General features: G+C 45.3%; 1 protein-coding gene across 1 annotated transcript in view; it reads right to left on the bottom strand.

Moving 5' to 3' along the window:
* The window catches only part of LOC128709154 (optomotor-blind protein), a 108,373-nt gene that overhangs the window by 76,364 nt on the left and 19,486 nt on the right, over positions 1-12,523 (bottom strand). The window lies entirely within an intron of this gene.

Genomic DNA, 12,523 nt, shown 5'->3' with positions numbered 1-12,523 from the left:
CACCAGACACCCCATCCCAGGCGAACCGTGAGCGTGAGTGTTACGCCTTGCTGAACGCTCACACGAACGCCACACAACCGTTGGCAACACCTTCGACCGGTGTTATCTCGTCTCATCTTGCCACCCCCGGGGCACGGGTGGGCGCAGCAAAAGGTGGCCAAGACGGTTGGGTTTTTAGTACACATTTCCAAACTTATCTGCCCGGCCAGAGTTACACGAGATTTGTAGCCGGGAGTTATTAAGCCTTTTTTTTCTCATATTAAAACCAAACAGAAAACAGCCCTTAGCTTCTATAGAACTAGAACTAATCCCGGGGAGGTAGCGATGTGAATATTTTAATTAACGTTTCGTTCGCCAGCACACACCCACCAGCGCCAACCAACCGGGAATTATTAGGTTAGTTTAAGTGTTCCCAAAAATGGCCGACCAACGAGATCATCCCCGAAAAAAAAGGTGCCTTCAAACGTGTCGGGCAACAGTCACCTCACCAACTTCATCCCTCGGGCAACTGTACATAACCGAGCCGGAGCTGCAGAAACAAAACAGTTTACTACTTCAAACTCTATTTCCCGCTCGCAACACCACCACCAGGGTAGTCACTCATTGGGACTCAAGAATGGGTTCGGAGGGCCGTTTTTGGCATATCGCTTCGGAAATCATCTTCCGGTCAGTGCCGCCGGTCCCGCTGAGTGATTTTATAGGTGTGGAAAACGCCAGACTTTTCATGATAATTATCGGGCCGGGCTCGGGCCGATAGGCACGGACACGGGAGTGGGATGCGGCATACGAATGTGTACATTATTACGCTCGTAAATTATTTCTGGGGGCCCCACAAAACCGTACGGCCTCACACCGGCCGACCCGAAAGGCTCGGTATCAGTGGTTTTGTGTTGTTTGTTTAATGAGCAACAAACGGGAAGGTGATGGAGACGAACTCTGACCAGCCACCGAACGGATGCCATTTCTTCCGGGGGCTTTTCGACAACTTCAGCGCAGGAAGTTGTGCGGAGTGTGAGGATTGAGTTTTGAAAATTGAATCTAGTTTCAACCCGCCGCCGGTTTCGGTCCGTGGCTTTCCATTTTCGGGGCGGGCTACATTTGTTACCCCCTTGCTGCCACCCCAACTGCTGCCACGCAAAACCCGATGGATGGATGGTTTTTCTCATCCATCCATTTTGATTTTTGTTGTGTTTCGTCTTAATTAAATTTTCTCGCTAGCGATGGGGCGGAGGTACGCGGTTCGCGGCCTTCTTTCTTGTGGGATTCACACACCAAACACCGATGTAACCAACGTATTTTCGTCATTTTTCGGTGGGATGTTGAGGGGCTGAAGATCTTGAAGCTTGATCGTGTGCTTTTGTGGCTGTATACATTCGCCTTGTTACGCGTTGTGTACACTTAAGGCAACGCGTTGGCGACCCGTTAGACCGTGGTTAGCTAGCGACGGTCAACATGCGTTTTAATATTCGTAGATCTTTTTTTTTTTGGGTTGGATGGTGGAGTATTTCTTTGACTCGACGTGATAAATCCGAGAAGCTCTCCGTAGCCCGATAAATCAACTGTGTGCATGTTCATCATTTTTCACGCCGACACGTTGCTAACGCCGAGTCGTGTGACGGAACCGACCGAAGCGAAACCGTCCGGGAAACATATTTTTTGGACGTACAAAAACTGCTTTCGAAAGCACGACGGTAACTTGTGTTTTTTTTTCAGCGTACATCTAAAACAACCAACATGAGTTACAATTTTAATTTATTCCTTTCCTAACGCTGCCCTCAAAAACAGCACGCATGTGTCCTCGTTACATCGAAATATTCTTTTCTACTTTACAACCCTGCAAAAAAAAATACAGACTCCCTTCTCACCACAATTGGGCGCAATTATTTGGTGGTTTTATTAATATTTCCACGCCGCGCACGCTCATTATCATTTCCACTTCGGAGCAGCCTACAAATGGTTCCCATTAGGTGCATTAGCACCCACTGATGGGTGAGTGCTAAATGCGCCCAAAGTGGAATAATAATCTGCTTATTTAACCTGCAGTGTTACAGAAGTTGAGGCTCGCAGCAAGAAAAAAAAACCAGATCCACACGGTAAAGATTCTTAATTTTTGTAACACTCTGTCTTCCTCGGAGCTGCATAATAATTAACGCTTCCAATTATAGTGCACGCGTCGCTGCACTGTTGCAACCTTTTGCCACAATTCGTGTATGCACGGTGGACACACTAATTGCCGTTTGAATGGGCCGTTGCAATGGAACCAAAACTGGCCAAAAGATTCTACAAAAAACAGCTTCCCACTTAACGCAATAAAACTTTTGCTGTTCATTACCACGCAACAAACGGTCCGTTGATGTACTAATATTTCATTTAATTACAGCGCTGTAAACACTATTACGGAAGAAGTGTTACAATTATCTACTCGGTGCCCGCGGTAGAAAGGCAAAAACGGTGGACAAAAAATTAAAAACAAATCTGTCCCTTTTATAACCAGATTAACACCCAATCAGTGCCACCAACGTTGACGATCCGCTACGCGTCCGCTCAGCCAGAGTGTCAAACGAGTTCCGGACATTGGGTGGCGTGAGATGACCGGAAGGTAATTTTCCGATGCCATCCAAATAGTGTGTGTGTTTTTTGTTGTTGTTGAATCGTCTGTGTTTTGCTGCGTTGGACGGTGGTGATTGTGGTGAGCGATATGACTTAATCACTGTCTCGCGTGATAAACCCTGCGAGACCGATGATGCGTTGAAATGCGATTTCCCGTTTGAAATGTAAACAAAAACCCCCTAATTCATTTCCAATTGGAAGCGAACCCATTCCCCGGAGAGTGGACCTTTTCCTCCTATCATGATCACGATCGTCAATTCGTCTCGATCATTAATAATATTAGTTAATGTAAAAAAAGCAAGTGAGAAAGAGCTGACTGAGCCGTCACTAACTCAACAAGCGGTTAAGCAAGCATCTCGGCGCAAAAGAGATGATGGATCGTTCTCCAGAATTTTGGGTGCGTACTATCTTTTTTCTTGGAATCCTCATATCACTATTTTTTTTTTCTGTCACCCTTCCTGACGGCTCTCCTAACCGGAAAAAAACTTTCCAAGAAAACACTAACTAAACTGTCACAACAAGTGTGATGTGTAGCGAGGAAAACACCAACAAAAAAGACACACACACAGCAGTTTAAATTAAAATTAATGTGAGAGGATGACAGCAACAACAACAAAAAAAAAACAACTAAAACTTTAGAAGGGAGACAACAACAAAAAAAAACCCTTTAGACGCCTGAACAGAACCACCCAACAACGGAAGCAGTACGATAATCTGATGCGAGGGTAGTTTTAGCGGATGCATCAACCATCGCAGAGGACAGGCGGACGTAAATCAGTGTTAATGAGATGATGATAGTGGATCCGAACTGCGACACAAGTGCACGCGTGTCCGCCGTTGATAAACTGCATCGCACACTGTGGTACATCGAGTGTTGCAGTGGGCTGAGGACTAGGGCGCAACACAAAAAAAGGCATTCACTCACATGACACGGACAGCAGAAGCAACAAAAAAAAAACAGGAGACTGCGGGTGACAGCTCAACTGTGACAAGCCGCTCGGTTGACAGTGCGCTGTGCGATTTGTACGGTGATCGTCGCGAATGAGGTTTAATTAGACCGTTCATGCTGGTACGCGAGGGTGCGCACTGCAAGAACGGAAGGTGGCGGAGTCAACAGGCAGCAACAAAAACACGATTGAAACATGCATCAATATGTACGTGTCCATCAGCGTGCACCAACGGACCAGATCGATGTTTTGCCAGACAAGCTGTCTATTTAGCACACACCACCGTGTTTAATCTGCACGGTGCTAATCTGACCTCACCCAACTGTCCGCGAGGTCACCGGACCCGAGGTTCGAGGTGATCGACGGGTCACCTCACCGACAAACGGCTTTCGCTGTCGACCGAAGTCGATAGCCCTGGTGACAAGCAAAAACCCCGACCACCGAATGCTGATAAGCTACAATCTGGTGATGATGGCGAAGTAGTTTAATAACTGTGGCCAGAGTAAAAAAAAAAAGATCGAATCACCCTGTACAAGAAGCTTCTGTGTATAGAACACCACCATTCCGGTCCGTTCGTGGCGTTTTGTCACCGTACAGCTAGCCGGCTTTCACGGTCCATTTGAGACAGCTTCCGGTCGTCGATAACGCGCGTGTCTTTTCGGAGGACCACAGCGATGCCAGTGCAATTGCTTGTGTCCGATAAGATTAGAACGGACGTTTGATAGGCGTTCGAATGTACACAGTAGCCGAGTGAATTGCACGCGACGATTTTGCTATAATGGATTTGCAACGCTGCTCGTTTTGATAACATTTGCTGCTCCTGTCAAACATTTTTTTTTTATTGAAAGTTAATTGCATCATTGTTTGTTTGCAAAAGCAAAATTTAGCTAAATTAATCTTAGAGTCAAACATATGAAACAACTGAAGCACATTCACCCAACACTTCTAATTGCGTTATTGTATCAATTCCGAACGGTTTTGCAGAAGCAATGTGAATTAAAAGAAGGAAAAAAGAATGATCTTTTGCCACCCAAATACTTTCCAACAATCCTCACCCATATTTTTTTGCAAATTCTCCTACCATCATCGCTTACGTTCTGCAACGAATACAAAAAAAATTCAGTGGAAAACGAAAGAAAAGCACTATCCGGGGGAGAAGAAAATCGTGACATGAATACTTCATAATTTGTAATGTTTGCTTAACCTCAAACCGGGCGTGCATGATGCGAAGGCAATGAAGCTGGACGGCCAACAACGCCGGTGGTTCGTTTACGACCACTGGAGGGAAAATTATAACTGCCCGGCCAATATGATCATGATTTTCCGTTTCCATTCGCGGCGCACTCTCTCTCTCTTGCTCGCCTCCATGCTGTGCCACGCACTTTAGATCGCCGGGTAGAAAATGAGCTCCTCATTCAACAGATCACCTTCCAAATTAGCCCACTGCCTCGGATCAGGGCCCCGCTGCCCAGAACCGAACCGATGCCTGCAGGGCGCACGGTGGACCCAACGATCGCCAGCAAAGCGAACCAGCAAAAACGACCAGCTCCACAGCGCCCCCAAAAGGGACGCCACACGATAATGGGCCCCGTCATCGAGGAGCCACTTCGGTGGAGGTAATGTTTATTTTTTAACGTGTGTGTATCTGTTTTTTTTTTTTTCTTTCGTTCCCTTTTGTCTTTCAGTACTCTGCTCGTGTGAGCCATCATATCCATGACAGAAGACGGGTGGGTGCTGCCTTGAGCAGCGGGTTAAGAATGGGATGGGGTGGGTAGTTGTAGATTTAGCGCCACACCATCCTTTGCACGCCGGGTACGTGATCTCGGTAGGCGCCAGTGTAAAACGGTCCCGAACGTCTATATTGAGCGGCGATTGGGCCAGCTGCCCCGACCCGGCGCGACCCGCGGTCAAACGCGGCCCGACCAACAACCAGCGACGATGATGATGACGTTGGTGATGGTTGCTGACGTGCCCGGGTCGCGATGATAATGATGTATTTAAATAAAACAATTTGAATTATTTCACTGGCCGTTCGGTGCGCGAGGTGGTGGTTGCGTGATGGTGGACGCACAGGTGAAGTAAGAGTCCGTACGTCCACCCGCAAAACTAACTGGGGAGGGGGAGGGGTGGAAAAAGGATGAGAAATCACTCAATCTCGATCAGCAAGGCGCCAGCCCAACGGCCACGCTTCCAGTGAGTCTGTCGCTCGACCCAAACCTCGTCACGAACTCGGCGGAAGACTTCGACTTCGTGGGATGTCTTGCAATGCTAACCCACAGAGTACCGGTGCCGTGTCCGGTATGGGAAGCATGCTAGTCTCAAAGCGAAAGGTTACGTTGAATAGAACGACCGATTTCGAAGGTGATCTTCGAGGGTTACGAGTGAATGAATTGAGGACCGCTCGATGATAGATGTTGGGCAGCAAATGATTTGTTTGGGAACCCCTTTTGAGAGAGACGTTCCGAAGAGCGTCTGTACTAATTTGTTCCTCAGTGTACCCAGAGGTGAAAGATATTGAAGCTATTAAGACATTTAAGGTCCATCTATCCGTTGCCTTATGCACCATCAACCTTTGACCCGCGATAGTTGTGCAGTTTGATGTACAAGTTTTTGGTTGAAGCTAATAATATCGATGCTTCACGCACCGCTCAAGACCACAGTAACGGTATTTAGCGCAACGAAACATTCCTTCGCAAGCGAAGAAAATATGTGCACAGGGCGCCAATGATGATGATGTGAAAATTCATCACCTTCCACCAGCACCCCAACAACAGCTCGTTAAGAAAGTAAACATCGACGGCATGGCAGGGCAAGGTAAGGCAAAGGCCCTGTACCTCACCAACGAAGTCAAGCAAAAAAAAAAACGAGCCCAAAATCAATTTGAGACGATCTTGGTTACTGCCTTCGAAAGGAACTTCTCCCCATCCATTCGCGCAGGTTCGCCTTGGTCGACAACGTGGTCTTCGCAGGACCTCCTAATCGATGGCTACCTCCACAGGGCACACCGTACAAATGTAACACTGAAACAAAACCTTGGATAACAAGAATGCTGGCGTGGTTGGTTCCAGCTAGTCATTATCACCATCTGCCCCGAGGGTCTCAATCTTACCCGGGACGACCCTACCTCAGTGTGAAGTCTTCCGGACGAAGCTAAAGTGTTCAAACACGAACAACAACATCAAGAAAGAGGTGCCTTCGCGAACAGGACCCACTACGTATGCCAAGGTCTGGGAGCTGCAAACAAACTGGGAGGGCACGGCAGGATGATAGTGATCGGGCTCGCGTTTCGCACTGGCCATGTGATTAACGCGCCCCAACGCCCTCTGTCAGCAAACAGGGGTCTCTCTCTCTGGTGTTGGACGGGATCTTCCGGTTTTAGAACGAAATCGAAAGAAAGAGAGCCCGTACAGGCACCAATGATTAACAGCCAGGTCTTCGGTATTTTTTTTTTTGTTTTTTGGCTGGAGGATAAGGAAGACAGCGCTATGCTGGCGTCGCAATTCTGAGACCACCGAATCATAATTCGTGATACTGACTCTCGTGTTGTATTTTGGGGGCTCCTACCATACACCCCGGGAGACGACGGAAAGCGAGTTCACGCCCAACGCCCAAGACCAACGCGAGTGATGATGAACCACCATCGATGACCATCGTTTGCTTATTTGCTTTACGCTCGATACGCTTTCACCCATTCTGCCGCTTCCGAGGCTTGGCCCTTGGTCTGTGCTTTTTTTTTTTGTTGTTGCTCAATGTATTTTTATTGGAGAGTCCCTTTTTTAATGTCCATGCTGGATCCTTCACTAAACATTGGTGGATCGGACGATTGGGAAGAGCTCCCAGCTTGTTTGGGTTATTGTTATTGGCAGTAATGCTGATATAGTTATTATAGGCTATGAATATTCATGTTGCAGTGTCTGGTAGCGTCTTGTACTTTGTTTTTTGCTCGATTGTATTTCTACATTCTTTTAATTCCTCTTTTAGCTATGGATGCGATTTTTTTTTCGGGAGTATTGTTTTAATATCCTTTTTCGCTGTACCTCTTTTTTAAATATTTTTTTTTCCAATTGTACTGCTTGTTTAACATGTTTGCATAGTCTTTGGTGCTTCCTTCTTATCCATCCATTAATGTTTTGCGTGAAACGGACAAACGTCAAATCTGCATAACCGTGCGATTCCTAAATTGTATGCCTTGGCTGAAACGCTGCCAAGTCAATCAACGCTGGATGAAACGCTTCTTCAGTTGAGCGTTGCAGCCACGATGCAAATGTGGCCCCGTCACATTCGCAAGGATTCCTCTTTGTTAGGCGCTTCGAGCGGTTAATTGAGATGCAAATATGTGTATGTACGTGGAATGTTGCCGATTTTATCACCGAGTCCTTGTTTAAGTGGTGTTAATTTTGTCGTCTGTTTGTTTAACTGCACCACCCTTAATTAGGGGATGGAAATATATGCACAATAAGTAGAAGAGGGATTGAGCATGGATTTCTATGCAGAACAATCTGTTTTCGTATGTTTCGCGCAATAGGTAAAAGCGTTGCAAAAGGCTCCTTACCATTAACTACAATTTTGATTTTTTGTGATCGATCCTTCATTTCCTTCGCCTTAAATTGATTGAATAATTTCGCGCTGAAATGAACATTGCAATTACCATCCATCAGTAGGTCACGAATCGATGCACCGGACCGGACCCAAACCAACCTTCGGACACCCGTTCGAACGCACATCGTGACGTTACTCATTTAAATAAATTAACCACTGAACGAGATCCAGCGAAATGAAACACCAACAAGAGGACTGCGTTGGCTGCTCACGCAAGCACACGAGAACGTGTGCTGGTGTTCAGCTGTTGTCGTTCTGTTTTTTTTTTGTGTTTGCACGTCAGAAAATCGAACGACGAATAAAGGTCCACAGCGTCTACAGAAATTAATTCATAATTTACGACGCGTCCCCAATGTGTGTGCGCCGGGTACACCGTGCATCCGCGATCACGCGGCCCGATCGAACGATCCGCGAAACTTCCGCTTGCCGGGTGAGTGCTGCAAGCAATTGATTGATTTACTGATTGGCCAAACCGCGAGATCACCCTCCAGCCGTAGCGGTCCGCTGTCTGGCGCCCCCCCGGTTTGGGCGTTTTAATGGGCGATCCTCAATGGTTGGGCGCAAAAATTAAAGGTGATCGAGAACCGTCGGACGGTTGGCAAGTGTACGGAAGGTGCAGGCTCAGGAATTTGTGCGCTGGGGTGGCGGAATTTCTACCGCCAGCTCAGAACGAAGAACATAATAATTTGTATGCTGGCATGCAAAGGACCGGACGCAACAGATTTATGGCACTGACATTTGCCTCGGTGCACTAATTATTTGGCGTCAATCGTCTGCATCATCCCTTGGTGGGGTACAACGATAGTGGCGTCAACTTTAACGGTAATCAAAAATTACCGTACCAAAGATTGAATTATATTCTGTACAAAGAGTATAGAATTCGAATAAAATGGAACGAAACTAAAAAACGTATTACAACCATTGCAAATTACATCTTCCTCTAGCAATAAACACATAAATCATAACACGCATTAACGCGTACACCGTTTGATCAATACTGCTAGCTACGTGCTGCGCTAGCCGTAGCAAGGTATTCAATCGAAAACGAATCGTATATGCACGCACAAGCTGTAATTATATTGCAATCTGTGGTATAAATTAAACACGACACTAATGATTTATGCTCGCAACCGTTTACCGCCTTCAGATGTGTTTAAAATCCACCCATGGGAACTAGGTGTGTTTGAGTCTACTCGTTTTTTTTGTTTTAGAATTGGATTGTCACGATCGTAAGTGTCCCGCTGCAGTCGAAATCAATTACACACGCAAACGACGTTTGGATTGAAACAGTGCTGTAGCGCTAAGCGTCTTCCGCTGTTGTAACCAATTGTTGTAATAATGTTAGAAATAATATTTTTATTAGATTTCTGTTCTGCATTAGCGCACAGTGAACTTAATTGAAGCGAAATGGACCATAAATCAAACCGCCATTAAAGCTGCATGCTTAACGTTCGGTACTAAGTATGGGTGCAAAAAGAAGCTGCACTTTTGCACAACCCAAGCAATCAATTTATGATCAAAATGCTAATGTTTCAATCAATCCAACTCCACTGTCCCGAATCTCGCTTGGTGAGTGGAAAAATGTGATGAAACATAATGAGAAAAGTCCAATCGATGTCACACCACCCATCAGCTGGTACAATTTGTACGTTCAGTAGGCTTCATTCCGCTACAACCTGAAGGCCAACCCGAAGCTAACGAAATTTAGCTTTGGAGGGGAGCCACACGAAACAACCACAAAAAAATGTGATAAACATAAAGTAGCCAAAACGGAGATCACGCAACGGCGGAAAACGGGACGTCTGCTAGAATATCGCCCCCGGTAGGCAAAGGTAGCATTGAGGTGAGGAAATAAAACACACGATAACAAGCTGACCGATATGTATAAAAATGATCGTAAAAATGAGGAAAGTGAGGCTAGAGAGAGGAACAACAACAAAAAAAAGCACAAGCCCAAGCGATCCCAAGTGAAAGGAAACGAAGAACAACGGAAACAACTAACCGGCGCAGGCAGACTGTCGCGATGACAGGTGCACAAAGGTGGGGGTCTTGGTCGTTGGTACAACTTCAAACCACCCCTGAACGTACCCCCGGTGAGGAATTATGCTGCACATCCTTGACGCATAAAATCCCTCCGCCAGTTCCCTCCGTTACTCCACATCCCCCGGGACGAACCATCACGCGTACGGATTACTGGGTCGATCCGATTCGGTGAGGCTTTTCTGTTTTTACTTTTTGAATAATTTCTTAAACAAATAACATAATTTGAGTATTATAAATTATCGTTGATAGTTTCGGAAGGTTTTGATCTCCTTTTTATTGGCTGTCTTCGTCGTTACTGATGTCCTTACTGGGGAACTTCCCGTTTTTTGTGTTGTTTTCCTCTGCTACCACTGTCTATCTTTTATGCTTTATTTCCCTTTTCCTTTCAATTGGAACAATTTTGTCTTAGGGCCACAGACTTTACTCATTCGGGTTTTTTTTTCTTAAGTTCTTTACTTCATCGGCAACATATTACCAACCGCTTCGATCCTCTCCCGTGCTTCGCTGCACGGCGCCAAACGGAACCAGTTTTCATTGCCCAGTGTGGCCCTGGTCCCACTATTCGTGCGTAGAAAACCGATTGCCGATTTATCATTCCCTCATCATCAGGCTCATCATTATCGAATAAAAATGTAAGGAAAGAATAATAACATTTAAAATACAGCCACACACATGCGTACCACGCAAAATTGGTGCACTTTTAGTTTCCTTTTTGCCTTGTTTTTGGACTGACCGAAGGTTTTTTTGTTGTTGTTTTATACTTTTTTCGTCCATCCCTTCAGCTGACCCACATCAAAATGGGACTCGTTCACTCACGGTGGATATTATTAATAATTTATTTAGCAGTAATTTATCACAATTTGTTAAAAAGTTCTCAATCTTATCGTGCCTCGCTGTTGATCATCGTGTAAGCAAGATCTCGTACAAAGGGTGAACTGATCATTTCCCTTTCCATTGCTCGTTGAGCTGAGGTTGAGTGTGGTTCAGCAAATCGAACAATTGGAAACAGTTGTTTTGTTTTAGAAAAAGGAACTATTTTCTGCTCTGTGCAGAATTAATGCCATCCAAACATCAGATGTTCTTCGATCACGCGACAGATGGTGTTGAGGTCTGGGAGGTCGATGTTTTTAACCGACCATCCTGCCCAAACTGGTGCTCCGGTTATCGTCCAGTGCCAACCACAGCCGGACCGGGCTGCAGTTTCGTTTCGCCATCATACCACGCTGCCATGCCACGGACTCATTATCCTGTCGTCGATCGTCGACGTGAGGATATTTGATCAATTATAATTAAAAACCTTAAAGGACGAAACCGTTTTGCGCTTCTGCCGTACGGCGACTTAAGAATTATTTCAAAATTTTTATTTCATTTTCATCAACGGTGACGGAAAGCAAGTGGAAACACACGCGTACGAAAAGAGTCGAACGAAAAACTAGACGGGCAGAAGAAGTTAATTAGTTTCTGCTCGCTCGTTCGTTCGTTCGTTCGCTTCGTTCAATTAAAACATAATCTTTCACGTTCGGTTCATTAATATTTATCCAAATTTAATTGTCCTACCCCCAACGAGCACCGTTCGATGCGTCTGCATCGTTTCGCTGTCGTTATCTAAAATGCAAAACGCGTAACCTCCCGTGTCGCAACTGTCGCCATACGTCCGATCGTTGCATGTCCTTTATGCATTCGTAATAAGCGCGCGCTGATAGGCAGCCGATCCGTTCCGGAAGGGGCGGGTTAAGTGTCGTTGGTATAGGTGAAGGCACAAGCGGTTTCATATACCATCGAAACCAACAAATCGCGTCTGCTGAAAGTGGAGCTGATTATTTTGGGTTTTACTTGAGAGCAATTTTCTCGGACGACAGCATGAATTGTGTTTGACCAGCTGAATCAGGTTGTGTTTATTTATTTTGGTTTGGGTTTTTTTTTCGATCAAACCAAATGTGATTAATTGCTTAATTAAGGCATCAGGAAGTTTCTCATCTGGAAGGCATGTTTAAGAAAATATAGGGTGATCCATAAAGAATCTGCGTGGTTATAAACGTTTTCAACAGAATGTAACATGTATGGATCATTGTTTATTTCGACATTTTTCAAAGTTGATTTCACTGTGTCATTTTGTCGATCATTATGCTGGTTACTTCATATTCCATATTATTTCCAGATGGTATTACCTCAGAAATCATAATTATGACGATTAATCTCGATCGTTTTTTATTTGATGGTCTTTACTCTTTATAAATTGATTAATTTAATTTGATTTCTGAAGCATATTGCAAGTTGACACTCGCTTCAGACGAGAATTCTAGTGGTACATCAACGAAATGATT

Source organism: Anopheles marshallii, chromosome 2 (genome assembly GCF_943734725.1).
Source record: "Anopheles marshallii chromosome 2, idAnoMarsDA_429_01, whole genome shotgun sequence".
Taxonomy (NCBI): Eukaryota; Metazoa; Arthropoda; class Insecta; order Diptera; family Culicidae; genus Anopheles; species Anopheles marshallii.
Note: the sequence above shows the minus strand (reverse complement) of the source record. Positions and strands in the feature narration are given on the sequence as shown.